Source organism: Mixophyes fleayi, chromosome 1 (genome assembly GCF_038048845.1).
Source record: "Mixophyes fleayi isolate aMixFle1 chromosome 1, aMixFle1.hap1, whole genome shotgun sequence".
NCBI classification, from domain to species: domain Eukaryota; kingdom Metazoa; phylum Chordata; class Amphibia; order Anura; family Limnodynastidae; genus Mixophyes; species Mixophyes fleayi.
In genome coordinates, this window is record NC_134402.1 from 390,843,809 (window position 1) to 390,859,678 (window position 15,870).

The following is a 15,870-nucleotide window of genomic DNA, read 5'->3' on the forward strand; positions in this document are numbered from 1 at the left end:
GCCCAGTCCAAAGGGTTGTCAGATATAGCTAACAATAATTGGGGGGGTTTAAAAGAACGGGTCAAACAGCACATATGCAATGATGAGGCCAGTTCTTCCATATTACTGTTATGGGGTATACTTTGGAAAAGAATTAAAAGCGTCACTGTAAAATACCCAGAGATACCATGGGCCTGTTTAATATTCAGACGTAAGTTCCTTTGCGTGCCGTATCTTGCATGAAATCGCTCTGCGCATGCGCCACAATGGGACTTATGCCAAAAAACTCCATTGCATGCAATTCATGTCTGAATGCAAATGACACTTACCACACTTATGACACTGCAAGGTTAATTTATTTTCTAAAATATTTTTTTGCATGTATTCTGATGTGACCTTATATTGTACATATGCATGTGTGTATCCTGCCCGGTTTTAACATATGGTACTTAACGTTTAGGTGGAGCGTGCTTGCACCCAGATTCCAAATGAAATGCATATTGAGATCTGTGCGGATTTGAATATGGGCGAAATTACGCTCAAGTTCCGTGCTCATTTTTAAACCGCAAGTTGCATTCAAATGAGAATGAGGCCCCTGTGATTGCATTTGACATCCATTGTTTTACCAGCGCTTACACTTGCAGTTGGGAGTGTGGTCAATGCGGAAGGCTATTAAGAAAGATTTTAGTGGTACAAGTACCGCTGCAATCCTTGTTCTGATATTGCCATCTCAGGATGGAGATAACAAAAACAAATGAATGATGAAATGCTTTATTTAAATAAAGCATGTTTTCAAATGTCAATAGTTTTAAAATATATATTTATTTTATTATTATATTATTAGTGGTACTGAAAGGCCAAGACTGGGCTTTCAGTTCCACTGTGTATGCAGGAACTGGCTAGGGCGTGTCACACATACACATATCCCCCAGATTGACTCAGCAAAGCAGTAAGTCAAGCTTTACGCTTCTGGCCAGTATCAGTGAGGTAGCTGGGGGTTATTGATTAATGGTGGCGGTAATAGATAGAAAATCAACCATCATCGACACTTTTTATAAAATAGTCTGTAAGTTTGTAAGTTACTTGAATAGTCCCAGTAACAAGTTGTAAGTCAAACACACACACACATATATATATATATATATATATATATATATATATACACACACACACATTGGCTGGGCTCGGCATCCACTGTGGAGAGAAAAGCAACTTATTAGCATTATTATTACTTGTAGTCAGCAGTGTAGAAATAGGGGGTTGCAGCGATGGCAAGCTCAACTGGGCAAAAGTGTAATCCTTATATGCTATGTGATCTCAGAGGAGCCATGAGCAGGACAGAAAAGAATTAGACCTTGAACACAAGAAAAAAAACAGCAACTATCACTCACAGAAAGTTCCAATGTTCACTACGAACAATGTATGTTCTATGGACACGTTCCCCATAAGGATCAATGATCCCTTGTTTTAATTACATGGATGCTGTATTCACTCTGTTGCTGAATGCAGCTCAGGCTGAATGGCACAATTGTAATTATAAATAAAGAAGCAATTTACTTCTTCAACTGATTTGAACACACAACACTAAATATACACAGTGGAGGTTCACAAAGGCAATTGATCCCAATGGCCACTCTTGTTTACACTATGTGAGCAGACACTGAAAGATTGACAGGGCTTTCATTAGTAGTGTACATAATCAACTCAACTGTGTCACTGTATATGGCACCTACAGTATGTGACTGTTTCCCAAATGACACAAGAGTATATGAACAACATAAATCAGATTTCAAATTAATATCAGGACATTTAGCACTAACTAATTCTCACGGAAAACAAGCCAAAATCACATTCACAAAAATATACACTTGGTGTTGAAATCAGTTCATATAACAATATTCATCTTGTAAATGGTGAAAGATAATTATTGTTCCATAGTGCAGATGGTTTACTTCAACATTTAGTGCACCTCCCCATCACCTTCGTGGTATTAACGCAAGATGGACTCCTACCAGATCACTGGATAATATGGGATTGTAGAATATTTCAGTAATTTCTTCCAACTGCTGGACTTTCAAGGCCAAAGACACACTTTTCTCTTCCTCTCCGGCATCAATATCCACATATATTGGTATTCAAAAAGGAAATAAACAGGATCTAGCGTGATATAGTTTCAAATTCCAAACATTTATTAAAAATTGCACATAAAATCCAAAAATAGTGTGTAAATACTCCTACCAGAACTCAAGTTTTCAGCACATTAAGTGTAAGGGTCAGATGTTAAAAATCCCCTTTCCACTTCTATGTCCTGAACTGGTATCTAGCAAGGCTCTCCACACACTCTCAAGGATCAGTCTTATCGCTATTTCAGGATTTTGGCTGCATCTAGGATCATAGAGCGCTGTATTAGTGATTTATCTATAAATCAGATTTCACTACAAGGCTTCAGTAGACTAAAAAATCATAAGCATGTCTGTCTTAAAGGAAGACATAGCTTTTAAAACATCATGGCTAACTACAACATTGGTAGGTTAATTGGCCTACTATGTAGTCAATTCTATTCTAACTAAAAGGCTAAAATTTGCCGACCCACCTCAAGACATATAAGTAATTAGATTCAATTAGGAGATTGCAAATGCACATCCTTATGTTAGGATGTATTTCCCACTTAATAGAAATGCCATAACTGTAATAAAACCTTCTTCTAAAGCCACACAGGTTCCAAGTTAAAGCTTATACTCAACTGCTTCCTTGTTTTTTTGGGAACAGAGGTAGCTATGATAAACTCTCTAAAGAATTCAAAAAATAACTGGGAAAGGATTTTAACATTATTCGGCAGCTGCAGGGAAGCTGAAAGATGTTTTGGATGCTAGGCAACCAAGGACACTGAGGTATGCTGCTTTTCTTTTCCTTCATACACCCTAGTCAAAGAGTACATTCTTTTGTGTTCAATGTTCACTGTGTAGGATATATATATATATATATATATATATATTATACATATATATAATATACACACACACATATATATATATATATATATATATATATATATATATATATATATATATATATATATATATATATATATATATATATATATATCTGACCTAGATAAACTAAGCACTGTGCCTCTCATACCTTTCCATGATAATGGCAAAATTAACCTCTTGGTCTGCTCCAATGAGAACAACATTAATACCTTTATATAAATGGACATGCTGTATCTAATAAGCAGTAATATATCAAAATCACTTAGCTTTGTCCACTGCATTTATGGTGAATTTTATTATACCTCTTAGCACTTAGCAATGAAGAAATCCTAACTGAACTGAAGGATCAATGTCATAAAAAAGTAATATGTAAAAATAATATAAAAAATATAAGACTATGTCTTATGCTTCAAATATAAAGACCCTGCGGGCCTCATGTATAATTTGCATTTCCCATTTGCGCAGGCGTATGAAAAATGCATAGGTGTAAAACCCTATTTAGACTAAGGGTGTGCACCGGTCACTTTTAGTGTTTTGGGTTTTGGGTTCTGATGAGCTTGAGGTTTTGGGTTCTGATTTGTTTTGCCAAAACACCTGATGAAAGGTTTTGGTTCTGATTTATGGTTTTGGGTTCTGATTTATTATTAAAAAAAAGCATAAAAAGTGCTAAAATCTAGTTTTTTGTTGGTTTTTCACTCCTACGCTATTATTAACCTCAATAACATTCATTTCCACTAATTTCCAGTGTATTTGGAACACCTCACACTTCACAATATTGTTTTAAGTCCAAATCGTTGGACCGAGGTAGCTTTCTGGACTGCGTAGTGTAGTGGCCCTGGTACCCAATTTGGTACCGAGGCCGCATTCACTCTACAGATGGCTGATCCTACATCCTCTGCAGCATATACAGGGTGTAGTTCTAACGCATCAAAACCTCTTGTTTTTGACGATGACAGGTCATTTTAATTAATTTTGGATTTGGCCCTAACATTGAATGTAGTTTAATATCTGATACGCATCTATCTGGACTGCGTAGTGTAGTGGCCCCGGTACCAAATTTGGTATAAAACCCTCAACTGGTCTGAATACCACTGCACAGATGGCTTATTTGAGCTTTACATAGGCTACATATGGCCAGACATTTGTTATCCGGATTGGGGTAAAAATAACTCCAGACAGAAGAGGTGCATTTCTTGGTCTTCTGACCAGGCATGACGATGGGCTTTTTCATCCCATGGACATCCACTTTTTTCCCCCCTGGTGCCTCATTTAAAATAACCTCATCAGCATCCTCCTCATCAAGTTCCTCCACAATGCCAGCTACATCAATAGCCTCCCTGACACCTTGATTATCCAAATCTGGAGCGACACTGTGGGTCATCCTTCCAGCATATGCAGAGGGTGTGCTGCAAATGGTGGATGGAGTAACCTCTTCCCGTACAGTGATGGGAAGGTCAGGCTTCGCAACCACCAACACCCTTGGACTCGCCTTGGGGATTTGTGATGTCATCTGTTTAGAAGGCAGAGTTGTTTGCTGTGTTGTTGCTGACAGCATAACTCTTTTAAATTTTTTGGAGGGGAGGAGGAGGAGGGCTTAGATCCTTGGGTGAAGCTGAACCACTAGTGCTGAACACGGGCCAGGGCCTAAGCCATTCCTTGCCACTCCGTGTCGTAAAGGGCATATTGGCAAGTTTACGTTTTTCCTCAGATGTTTTCAATTTTCTTTTTTTACTCATTGTAGTGAACTTTTGCTTTTTGGATTGTACATGCCCTCTACAAGGAGATTGGGCATCGGCCTTGGCAGACGACGTTGATGGCATTTCATCGTCTATGTCATAACTAGTGGCAGCAGCTTCAGCATTAGGAGGAAGTGGATCTTGGTCTTTCCCTACTTTATCCCCCAAATTTTGGTACTCCATTATATGCAGCACACGTTGTATTACAGTACTATTTTTTAAATACTGCAAGAACAGTGAACAATTTTTAATAGATTGTAGTATTAATGTTAATGGACTGCAATAATTTTTTTTAGACTTTTTAGAATATTTTTTTATATTTTTTTTAAAGGATTTTTGTCGAATTATAATTTTTTGGGAAGATTTTTTAATACTTTTAAAATAAAGATACACTCAGCAAAACAAAGCACAGGACAAAAGCACCGCTGGACTCAGCAAGGACAGAGCACTGGACTGATGCACCACTGGACTCAGCAGGGACAGAGCACTGGACTGAAGCACCACTGGACTCAGCAAGGACACAGCACTGGACTGATGCACCACTGGACTCAGCAAGGACTTTTTTGATTATTTTTTTTTATATTAATTTAAAAGGATTTTTGTAGAATTTTTCTTTTTTTTTCTTTTTATGGAAGTATTTTTAATACTTTTGAAAGAAATATGCACTTTGCAGAACAAAGCACAGGACAAAATGCACCGCTGGACTCAGCAAGGACAGAGCACTGGACTGATGCACCACTGGACTCAGCAAGGACACAGCACTGGACTGATGCACCACTGGACTCAGCAAGGACAGAGCACTGGACTGATGCACCACGGGACTCAGCAAGGACTTTTTTGATTTTTTTTTTATATTAATTTAAAAGGATTTTGGTAGAATTTTTTTTTATTTTTATTTTTATGGAAGAATTTTTAATACTTTTGAAAGAAATATGCACTTTGCAGAACAAAGCACAGGACAAAATGCACCACTGGACTCAGCAGGACAGAGCACTGCCAAAAGCACCACTGGACTCAGCAGGACAGAGCACAGCACAGCACAGCACAGCACAGCACGAGAAATAGCAGGACAGAGGACCACCTAACACACCCTCCCTCTTCCCTGATCAATGCCCGAGTGAAGATGGCGGCGGCAAGCGGGGAATTTAAAGGTTCTGAGTATCGCGAGATCCGACAGCGGGATTATGACTCAGAGCCTCGTTTTAAGTTTTCGGAATTGGCGGGAATACCCGGACAGTGCTCGGATCTGACTCGGATCCGCAATGTTCGGGGGGGCTCGGATTCCAGGAATCCGAGTGCGCTCATCCTTAATTAAGACTTACTACTTCGAACACCTAGGGCTAGATTTACTAAGCTGCGGGTTTGAAAAAGTGGGGATGTTGCCTATAGCAACCAATCAGATTCTAGCTGTCATTTTGTAGAAGGTACTAAATAAATGAAAGCTAGAATCTGATAGGTTGCCATAGGCAACATCCCCACTTTTTCAAACCCGCAGCTTAGTAAATCTAGCCCTTAGAGTCAAAACAGGGGAGAGAATGATCGTTACTATGTAGGCCAAGTACAGTAAAGGGTGTTTCATGTTATTTGCCTAGCATGCAGAGGTAGAAGAACCAGCAGATATGCTTGTCAGGAGGTATATCTATTGCAGATGCTTGATAAAGTACGTTTTATAATTGCAACTCAACCCAACATGGATTTATCCGCTTCCAATCAAAGAGCATACTTGCCGACTTTGTGACTCTGTCCTCCTGGAGATCCTGGAGGACAGATCATGTGACAGGGGTAGGAGTGGTCGTGGTGACGTCTCCAGAGCTCCGGCATTTTTTTTAAGATTCAGGAATTCTGCTTACTCTTCCGGGAGTTCAGGAGCCTCCCGGAAATTCCGAGAGAGTAGGCAAGTGTGTCAGAGAGGTTTTCCCACTTGCTGACTAATCAGAGCGAATCTGCTCTGTTTAATTAGAAAGATTCATTGGCCTTAAGCCTGTCATTTGCTCCTTGGATCCCATAAGGAGCAATTGTTGTGTCTCTTATGAGATTTATTTTTAGGTGAATTGCAAGCCTTGAAGATAAAAGAGGACCTCCCCTGGTTCTAGATGAGAAATAAAGCGGTTAATGAGGATATGTCTCGTCTCAGGGGACCTTTATTTATATAACATTATTTTTCATGGTGTTAGTGTCTTTATTTTACAGGTGAACTACAGGTCACAGGAAGCTCTGGATGCCAGGATGCTTTGGCAGGCATGGGTGTACTGGTTCATGTAGTAGCCAGCAGACCCTATTTAGGCATCACCGGGTTTACTGGGACCTGTAGTTTTCGGGGTAAATGTATTAAACTCTGATATTTGCAAATTACTGATATTCGGCAATGTTGTCAGCAAAATTTAAAATGACAATGCCGTTTTAAATTTTGCTTACAATGTTGCCGAATATCGGCGAATTGAAAATATCAGAGTTTAATACATTTACCCCTTAGTGTTTTCAGGGTGGTACTGATTTTCTCTATGGGAGGGCTGATTTTTTTTGCATTCCCCATTCCTCTAGGCAACTCACCCCCATACTGAATGGGCTAGGGAAGGTTGACATTATGGCAGGGAGACTCCATGCTGCGGGTTTCTAGGCTACAATGTCACCAGCTGAGCCTATCATAACCTAGTGTTTGCAGCGACTTTTTCCAGGGAACCAAAAGTTGTTTGTCCCCCTGATTCTATTGCTACCAGCCTAGGCTATTAACACTAGCAGGGCCGCCGTCGGGGGTGTATGGGGAATAACTGTGTAAGGGGTCCTGAGTCACAAGGGGGCCTGCCACCAGTGGTAGTGAGATTCTCCACCCACACCTCTGAGAGCAGCTCCACCCATACCACAGTATGGGTGGAGCTGTCAGAATACAGTCCTAGTCAGAACAAATCAAACTGTGAGCTCCACCTCCTAGGCCCCTGCTCCTCCCCCTGCTCGCCCTAAGTATACAATATTTATCAGAAGACAACAAATCAGATATGCATGCTGTTATATTGTTTGCCATGCTGCAAAAGTAAGTTGGATAGTGACTATGGTTAAATATGCATGCTGTATGAATGCGTGATGCTGCTCATAACATAAAACTTTTGCCCTATATTTTTCACTTGTCACTATTGAAACCCGCAGTTTTCATATTAAGTGGGTAGGTTAGGGATTGAGCTCTTTAAATATCTTGCATAGCTCCAAACATTCAGAATCCCAAAAGCTGGACAAAATAAGCCTCAAATTCTGACCAGTTATGTGCAAGCTCTGCCCACAAATGACCATATTTGGTCAAAGATTCACAGCAAAAAGCAAGTTCATCACTGTGCTTCGAATCAGCCTCAATCCCCCAAAAATTATAATATAGTTAGGTACCTTTGATGTAAAGTGCAGATTACAAACACTTTGTGCAATACTAATGAAACAGCAGCAAAGTGGAAGGTAATACATATACACATCTATTTAGATATTTAGACATCCATGCTTACATTACTTTTGCAAGCAACATTGTTCTTTGTTAATAAAACTGTTGCCTTCATACCGTTCAAAATTTTTTAAATAATCCTCCACCATTCTTTGGATTTTGATAGTTGATAGTAGGATCAGGTGGTGTTACAGCAGAGGTGTCACTAATTCTGATCAAATCTTTTACAGTAGACAAGACTAGATGTCAAAATGTTGTGCTGAGTCATCTGCATCATCAATGAGTGTCTAAGATTTTTGCAAAGCACACAACAGTATATAGCCCATGTAGGTAACATTGGCACACAGTGGTAGCTAAAAGGAAAAGTGGTGCAAGATGGAATTGTTCTTGGAGTCTTCCACCCACCCTTATGTTGGATCTTAAAAAAGACATGCACACTTTACCAAATCAAGCACTTCAGCGACAAGGAGTGTCACTTTTGAGGCTGATATGCTTGGTGTCACTCACCGGACTGTTGGTGCCTCTGGTTTGGGACGTGGGTCTCTCTTGCTCCTGCCGGCGCCTCTCCTGAGCCGCGGCCGTCCGCCATCTTGACTAAGATTGCGCATGTGCAGAAACCCTGAACTGTTAAAACCTCGCCTCTAGTCTCATTGATTAATTAATCACCTCTCAGTACTTAAGGCACCTGTTGCCCTATTACCTTTGCCTGTTCTTGGTTCTCATTCCCTTGAGACTCTGAGGTATTTCCTGTCTCTGCTCGTGTTATCCGTTTGCTGTGGACAAGTCTCCTCTTCACATCAGTAGAACTCACCCGCTGCAGACTACTTTCGCTATTCCATTAACATGCCTGCACCTGGACAAGTCTCCTCTTCACATCAGTAGTAGAACTTACCCGCTGCAGACTACTCTCGCTACTCCGTTACATGCCTGCACCTGGACAAGTCTCCTCTTCACATCAGTAGTAGAACTTACCCGCTGCAGACCACTCACGCTATTCCGTTACATGCCTGCACCTGGACAAGTCTCCTCTATACATCAGTGGTAAAACTTACCAATTGCAGACCACTCACGTTACTCCGTTACATGCCTGCACCTGGACAAGTCCTCTCTTCACACCAGTGGTACAACTTGCCAATTGCAGACCACTCACGTTATCCGGTTACATGCCTGTGCTAGGACAAGGCTTCTCTACACATCAGTGGTAAAACTTGCCAATGGCAGACCACTCACGCTACCCCGTTATATGCCTGCACCTGGACAAGTCTTCTCTTCTCATCAGTGATGTAAACTGCCAACTGCAGACCACTCACGCTATTCCGTTACATACCTGCGCTGGACAAGTCTTCTCTACACATCTATGGTGAAACCTACCAGCTGTAGACCACTCATGTCTCCTTGTGATATAGCTACTACTCAGTATGGTACCCATGAGCTGGACTAAAGTCTACAAGTGCCTCTGTATTATAGCTGCAAGTCGCTGACTCTTCTACTGCATTGTTGATTGGTCTTTGCCTAACGTTATCCAGTTATCAAGTACTGGCCTGCTATATGCTACCTGCGTGCTAAGGCACTTGGACTCTTTCCTCATTGTATCCTGCTTACTAATCTGCTGTACTATCACAGTTCCACGGTGCCAAGACTCAGAATTTATACTATTGACATTCCTTTCCTCTATTCTATTGTATGGTTCCACTGATTCACCACACTACCCAGAGGTCTGCACCTCTGGTAAGTGTAGTTACACCTGGTGAATTCTGGGTAAAACTCCTAGTGCCCGTGACAGTAAGAACAGGCCATGACAGACCCAGGATCGGAACCAACAGCTAAGGATATGCTGCAGTACCTGGTTACTCGGTTTGAACAACAAGATGTTCGTCAGCAACAATTATTTCAATGTTTGCAGTCTCTAGTCTCTCAGGGAGATCCTGTGCAAAATTAATCTTCTACTAATAATCTCCCGAAGTCTTCTTCTCTCCCAGTGCCATCCCAGGTGTCTATTGCTTCTACTCTACACCTGCCTACTCCTTCAAAATTTGATGGAGATCCAAAAGCTTGTAGGGGCTTTCTCAATCAGTGCTGTATTTATTTTGATCTCCAACCTCAAAATTTCCCTACTCATCGCTCTAAAGTGGCCTATTTAATCTCTCTGTTTTCCGGACAGGCTCTGGCATGGGCCTCTCCTTTGTGGGAAAGAAATGACCCCCTGCTAGAGGATAGTGCCATGTTCATTTTAACTTTCCGAAGAATTTTTGATGAACCTGGTCGTGTTATTTCTGCTGCCTCTAGTATTCTTCGATTACGCCAAGGATCCTGTTCAGTAGCACAGTATGTAATTCAATTTCGCACACTTGCATCTGAACTCCAATGGAATAGTGAGGCATTGATAGCTGCCTTCTGGCAAGGTCTTGCTGACAAGATTAAAGACGTGCTGGCCTCCCAAGAGTTACCATCTTCCTTGGATGCTTTGATATCTTTGTGCAACAGAGTGGACATGAGATTCCGAGAAAGAAATTCCGAAAAGGAGTCTTCACCTAAAGTATCGGGTCGCCTGGCTTCTCGATTTCGTCTTCCCTCACCTTCAGTGGAACCCATGGAGGTAGGACGTTCTAGATTGACTTCAGAAGAGAGGGAGCGACAGTTGAAGAATAAGCTCTGTATTTATTGTGCTGATCCTAATCACTTGCTGAACTCATGTCCTAGAATTTCGGGAAACGCGAGGCCCTCACCTGTTCTGGAGAGGTAAGGTTGGGGTCCCTGGAATCCTCTCCACACCTTATGAATTCAAAAGTTTGCTCGTTTGCTGTTACTGTTTCCACTTCTACTAAGTCTTTTACATCGCAAGCACTTCTGGACTCTGGAGCTGCTGGGAGTTTTATTTCAAGTTCCTTAGTGTGTCAGTGGTCTTTACCTGTGACTCCTTTAAAAACAGCTATTGCTGTTACGGCCATAGATGGTTCACGAATTATCAATGGAACTATTACTCAACGTACCATTCCTTTAACCCTTCAAATCGGGGCTTTACATCAAGAGCAAATTTCTTTTTTAGTTCTCCCGGTTACCACTAGTTCTATTGTACTTGGCTTTCCGTGGCTTCAACTCCATTCTCCACAGATTGACTGGTATGTTCCGCAAGTCATTTCCTGGGGTTCGGATTGTCATCATAGATGTTTGACTCAAGTGGTTCCAGTGAAAATAAATAAATCCTCTATAACACCTTGTCCACCTGGTCTTCCTCCACAGTATACTTCCTTTGCTGATGTATTTGATAAAGCTCAGTCAGAACGTCTTCAGCCTCATCGGGCTTGGGATTGTCCAATAGGTTAACAACCTGGCAAAAATCCTCCTAGGGGTCGTGTTTACCCCCTTGCGTTACCAGAGACCCAGGCGATGTCTGACTATGTCAAGGAAAATCTCCATCGTGGGTTTATTCGACCGTCCATATCTCCCGCTGGAGCGAGTTTCTTTTTTTTTAAGAAGAAGGACGGGTCTTTGAGACCTTGTATAGATTATGGAGGTCTTAATGCCATAACCATCAAAAATCGTTACCCCATTCGGTTAATTACTGAACTTTTTGATCGCATTAAGGGAGCTCGGATATTCACTAAACTGGATATTCGTGGTGCTTATAACTTAATTCGGATCAAGGCCGGAGACGAATGGAAGACAGCTTTTAACACCAGGGATGGACACTATGAATATCTTGTCATGCCCTTTGAGTTGTGTAACGCCCCAGCTGTCTTCCAGGGGTTTGTGAATGAGATTTTCCGGGACTTGTTGTATGTTTGTGTCGTTGTCTATCTAGACGACATATTGATATTTTCTCAAGATCTTTCATCCCATCAATTACATGTGGCAGAGGTCCTTTCTAGACTCCGGAAAAATTTGCTATTCTGTAAACTGGAGAAATGCTCCTTTGAATTATCTCAGATTCCCTTCCTGGGATATATTGTGTCTGGAGTAGGTCTGGAGATGGATCCGGAGAAAGTGAATGCAGTGTTACATTGGCCCCAGCCAACTACTCTCAGAGCTATTTAACGTTTTTTAGGATTTGCTAACTATTATCGACGTTTTATTCAAGGTTTCTCTTCCATTGTCTCTTCTATTGTGGCTCTTACCCGTAAGGGTGCTAATACCAAGAAATGGTCTCCTGAGGCTCTTCAAGCATTTCAGTTCCTCAAGAGGGCATTTTCAACTGCTCCTATTCTTCGACAACCTGATGTGACCCTTCCTTTTTTCCTTGAGGTAGATGCCTCTAATGTTGGACTAGGAGCCATTCTATTTCAGAAATCTGAACAAAAGAAATTCCATCCTTGTGCTTTCTACTCTCAAAGTTTATTACCTGCTGAGAAGAATTATACTATCGGAGATAAAGAGCTATTAGCCGTAAAGGTGGCTTTGGAGGAGTGGAGATACCTACTAAAGGGGGCTCGTCACCCCGTGACTATTTTTACTGACCATAAAAATCTTCTCTATCTACAGTCAGCTCAATGTATGAACCCCCGACAAGCAAGATGGTCACTTTTTTTCTCTCGCTTTGACTTAATTATAACTTTCAAACTGGCTTCTAAGAATAAAAAAGCGGATGCATTGTCTCGGGCAGAGGCCCCTTCCTCTGATATTGAAGATTGTTTTGATTATCCCATACTGGATCCTAAATGTGTCAGTTTAGCTGCTTCTTCCACCAATGTTCTACCGTTTGGGAAAACCTTTGTACCACCACTTCTTCGTAAAAAGATTTTGTCATGGTATCATTCCTCTCGTTTTGCTGGGCATTCTGGAGAACGAAAAACATTAGAGGTTCTCTCTCGAAGTTACTGGTGGCCCTCTATTGGGAAAGATGGCAAGGAGTTTGTGGCTGCTTGTGATGTTTGTTCCCAATTTAAAGTTTCCCGTAGAAAACCGGCGGGCCTACTACAACCACTACCCATTCCTTCCAAACCATGGACCCATATAAGTATGGATTTTGTTACTGATCTTCCTCTCAGCAAGAAATGCAATACAATTTGGGTAGATAGGTTCTCTAAGATGGCTCATTTCGTCTCTTTGATAGGATTACCTTCTTCTTCTACGTTGGCTGATCATTTCATCAAGGAAATATTTTGAATTCATGGATGTCCATCTGAAATCATTTTGGACAGAGGAGTGCAGTTTGTCTCCAGATTTTGGGGAGCCCTTTGCAAAACCTTGGGTATCCAATTGTCACTATCATCGTCATACCATCCTCAATCAAATGGACAGACCGAGAGAGTCATTCAAGATCTAGAGACTTTCATAAGAATTTTTTCTTCAGCCAACCACGATAATTGGGTAGACTTGCTTCCATGGGCCGAATTCACCCATAATAATATGTATCATGAGTCATCTTCTAAAACACCATTTTTTGTTGTATACGGTCACCATCCGCCGCTCCCAGAATTTCCTGCCCTCCCTCCCACCCAAGTTCCTGCTGTGGAGGGTTTATGTCAAAAGTTTAAATCCATTTGGGCTCAGGTTAAATTCTCTTTGAAAAAGGCATCTTCAAGATATAAATTTTTTGCTGATATAAAGAGGCGAGCAATTCCAGCACTTAAAATTGGAGATCGTGTATGGCTTTCTACCAAGAATATTCGCCTGAAGGTTCCTTCCATGAAGTTTGCTCCACGTTTTATTGGTCCTTATAAAATCATTCAAGTGATAAATCCTGTTTGTTTTAAGTTGTCTTTACCTAAGAACCTTTGTATCTCCAATTCCTTCCACGTTTCATTACTCAAACCTCTCATCATCAACCGATTTTCTGTTCCTTCTTCAGTATCTCGCCCAGTTCAAGCTCAACAAGAGGAGGAGTTTGAGATTACTCATATACTTGATGCTAAAATCTCTAGGGGAGTCCTTCGCTTCTTAGTGCATTGGAAAGGTTTTGGTCCAAAGGAGCGCTCTTGGATCCCTGCAGATGATCTTAATGCTCCTGCTCTTCTGAAAAAATTTTATTCCAAATATCCGGGCAAACCTGGTTCTAAGTGTTCTGTGCCCACCTTTAAAGGGGGGGGGGGTACTGTCACTCACCGGACTGTTGGTGCCTCTGGTTTGGGACGTAGGTCTCTCTCGCTCCTGCCGGCGCCTCTCCTGAGCCGCGGCTGTCCGCCATCTTGACTAAGATTGCGCATGTGCAGAAACCATGAACTGTTAAAACCTCGCCTCTAGTCTCATTGGTTAATTAGTCACCTCTCAGTACTTAAGGCACCTGTTGCCCTATTACCTTTGCCTGTTCTTGGTTCTCATTCCCTTGAGACTCTGAGGTATTTCCTGTCTCTGCTCGTGTTATCCGTTTGCTGTGGACAAGTCTCCTCTTCACATCAGTAGAACTCACCCGCTGCAGACTACTTTCGCTATTCCATTAACATGCCTGCACCTGGACAAGTCTCCTCTTCACATCAGTAGTAGAACTTACCCGCTGCAGACTACTCTCGCTACTCCGTTACATGCCTGCACCTGGACAAGTCTCCTCTTCACATCAGTAGTAGAACTTACCCGCTGCAGACTACTCTCGCTACTCCGTTACATGCCTGCACCTGCACAAGTCTCCTCTATACTTCAGTGGTAAAACTTGCTAATTGCAGACCACTCACGCTACTCCGTTATATGCCTGCACCTGGACAAGTCTCCTCTATACTTCAGTGGTAAAACTTGCCAATTGCAGACCACTCACGCTACTCCGTTACATGCCTGCACCTGGACAAGTCCTCTCTTCACACCAGTGGTACAACTTGCCAATTGCAGACCACTCATGTTATCCGGTTACATGCCTGCGCTAGGACAAGGCTTCTCTACACATCAGTGGTAAAACTTGCCAATGGCAAACCACTCACGCTACCCCGTTATATGCCTGCACCTGGACAAGTCTTCTCTTCTCATCAGTGATGTAAACTGCCAACTGCGGACCACTCACGCTATTCCGCTACATACCTGCGCTGGACAAGTCTTCTCTACACATCTGTGGTGAAACCTACCAGCTGTAGACCACTCATGTCTCCTTGTGATATAGCTACTACTCAGTATGGTACCTATGAGCTGGACTAAAGTCTACAAGTGCCTCTGTATTATAGCTGCAAGTCGCTGACTCTTCTACTGCATTGTTGATTGGTCTTTGCCTAACGTTATCCAGTTATCAAGTACTGGCCTGCTATATGCTACCTGCGTGCTAAGGCACTTGGACTCTTTCCTCATTGTATCCTGCTTACTAATCTGCTGTACCATCACAGTTCCACGGTGCCAAGACTCAGCATTTATACTATTGACATTCCTTTCCTCTATTCTATTGTATGGTTCCACTGATTCACCACACTAATCAGAGGTCTGCATCTCTGGTAAGTGTAGTTACACCTGGTGAATTCTGGGTAAAACTCCTAGTGCCCGTGACACTTGGTTGGTTTGGGCCCCCACAAAACAAGCTAACAATAGGCTTAAGGCACCTAAGATAAAAGTGCTGTTAATGAGCTCTACAAGATGTTGGTGTCATCATCCTCAGCCTCATCCTCACCCTCATCAGTTTGTACATCATCCTCACACATTATTAATACATCACCGCTGCAATCCACCATTACAGAAATCTCAGTATTTTGATGTAATTGGCGGGAAAGACATTCTTTGTGGAAATTGAAGTTCGTGTTTATGAACATCATCTTTTCCACATTTGAGGAAGTAGCCTCCTACGCAGATCACTGACAAGGTTCCCGGCTGTGTTGAAACTCTTTCTAAGTACACA